The sequence below is a fragment of the Sceloporus occidentalis genome, unplaced genomic scaffold (genome assembly GCF_023333645.1).
Source record: "Sceloporus occidentalis isolate IW3139 unplaced genomic scaffold, rSceOcc1.0.p SCAF_1, whole genome shotgun sequence".
Lineage (NCBI taxonomy): Eukaryota > Metazoa > Chordata > Lepidosauria > Squamata > Phrynosomatidae > Sceloporus > Sceloporus occidentalis.
This window is the reverse complement of record NW_028316981.1, coordinates 22,042,343-22,044,545: the sequence shown is the minus strand read 5'-3', so window position 1 is coordinate 22,044,545 and position 2,203 is coordinate 22,042,343. Positions and strand designations below refer to the sequence as shown.

The window sequence follows — 2,203 nt, the reverse complement described above, 5'->3', positions numbered from 1 at the left end:
ATAAGAATTCTGCCCCCCTCCAAAAAAATTTCTTTCAATCTCCAAGTTTCCAGTATTGCAGTAACTTAACATTTCAGTTGAGCATTTAGAAATGCAGCTCAGGCATCCAAAGAGAAGGGGCAGGAGACAATTCCAAGGGAATGTGAGTCATTTGGAAGGGCAGTGTATTCATTTTGCTTGGGGCCACCAGATGTCCTCCTTTTCCAGGACATGTTGTACATATAGTTCAACTTTCTGTCCAGGAAGAATTCCAAAATGTTTCACATTTTTAGCATTATTAAGAAGCACATTGAATAACACCATGTTTGCTGTTTCCCTTTGAGAAATCTGGCATCCTGTCCTCACTGAAAATAGGGGGATAGTCTGGATCCTTCCAAATTTCTGTTTTCCTAGGAGGACAGTCCTTCCTTTCCAGGACACTAACTACATTTCAGTCTTCTATCCTGGAGGAATTTCAAAATGTCCTCCATTCGAGTATGACTAAAAAGCATGAATTTACATTTATAGTAGTGTTTTTAGTTTTATTTGGTCATGCCCTTCATTTTTCTTGAATGTTCTACATTTTGCGGTGCCTTTTCTTCCTTTGCAGTTATGACGTCTGGTCACCCTGTTTGGAAGACTACATTTTCCACACTTTCAGTTGAAAATACTGATAGGTCTCTTCCCCCCATGCCCTGCAAGCCTCAGAGACTGTTCCAACTTCAAGCTGTTACTGGAATGTAATCAGGTGAATACCTTTCAGATAAGTCCAGTGACATCGGTGATTAATAGAACACCTTTATTTTCATGTTGTCATTATCAGCACCCAATTCACAAACAGTCATTTGAAAAAGGAATTGAAATTCAAAAGGAGTGGAAATTTGCTAATCTCAATGCCAAATTAGTACATTTGCTCAAAACCTTGAAAAATTTACTGTAATATTCTCCAGGCCATATGCATTTTTCCTGAGAGAAACAAAAATATGTGATTTTTATTTGAGAAACAACTTTTTTCTTCAGCCTGGATTCAAACTAGCAACACATGAATGCCTTTTAACAACATCCCATACTACGCTACTCTACCAAGTGAGCTGTCAAAGAAACAAGTCTGATTTTGCCTTGTTCATTATGAATTTGGACAAGGCTTCCTTTTAGAAACGGATAGCTGTTTACCTTCAGGATATGGAAGCAGAATTTTAATTAAAGCTACCATTTTATTGCATTTTCAATAATAAAAATGTGACCTCTGTTTTCCTTTTCTTTTTCCATTTCCAGCAAGGTGTGGGCCATTCCAGCCTCGATAGGAAGGGATTTCCAGATCCTAAGGACTGTCACTGAGAAGTCCCTATGTCATAGAAATGGATTTCAATATTAGCCTCCAACCCCAAAATGTGCCCACTCTGGCCTTGCATCAAACCAGGTTACCCACTACAAGCAAAAAAGCAAAAGGGATGCTGAAGAATATATTTCATCTCATGTAGCCAATGACATCTTACCCCGGGGGACCTTTGGGAAGGGACAGTTTGAAAGTGTCACATATCTCAATGGAGCCAGTGTTTGTCCTTTCTGTTTACCTGATGTTAAGGAGGTGTCCTGGGAACACATCTACCCACCCCATTGTTTTAGGTTTTTGCTCTGTTGGCTGAGAAACATCAGGCTAGGGAGGATTTTAAAAGGAAATATTCAACTAAATATCTAGTTCCACACCTAACTGGTGCCACACCCAAACTTAAAAGGAGTGACAGCACACCTTAGGCTTGTTCCTTCGATAGCTCAGCTGGTAGAGCGGAGGACTGTAGTGTGCTACCAAAGTCATCCTTAGGTCGCTGGTTCGATTCCGGCTCGAAGGACAGATGTTTTGTTTCTTTTTGCCAAAAATAACCGACAAATTACACAGTGCCAGAAGGTATTTCTATATGTGATGGTGAAATGAACTGGTGCTTAAATGAGCCTACAATGTCAAATTGGACAGAATGTACACAGAATCTATCGTCAGCCTTCTAATCTAACTAATAAGATTGCAAAAAAGCTCATTTACAAAGGTGCAGAAGTGTCATAAGTATTGCAGGCATGTCTGAAAAGAATGCCTTGCCAATACAGTACGCCCTTGCCTTACGTAGGCGATCCGTTTCAGACCCCTCTGCATAAGGTAAATAGCGCATATGCTGGAGTCCCATTGAAAATAATGGGGCTCATGCATCATGTGTAAGCTGAAAGCCGCGTA

General features: G+C 40.2%; 1 non-coding gene across 1 annotated transcript; it reads left to right on the top strand.

Annotated features, from left to right (window-relative positions):
* Positions 1–1,741: 1,741 nt before the first annotated feature.
* TRNAY-GUA (transfer RNA tyrosine (anticodon GUA)) lies at positions 1,742–1,829 on the top strand. The gene is given in 2 exon segments: positions 1,742–1,778; positions 1,794–1,829. It is a non-coding gene; the product is annotated as a tRNA-Tyr (tRNA).
* Positions 1,830–2,203: the final 374 nt, after the last annotated feature.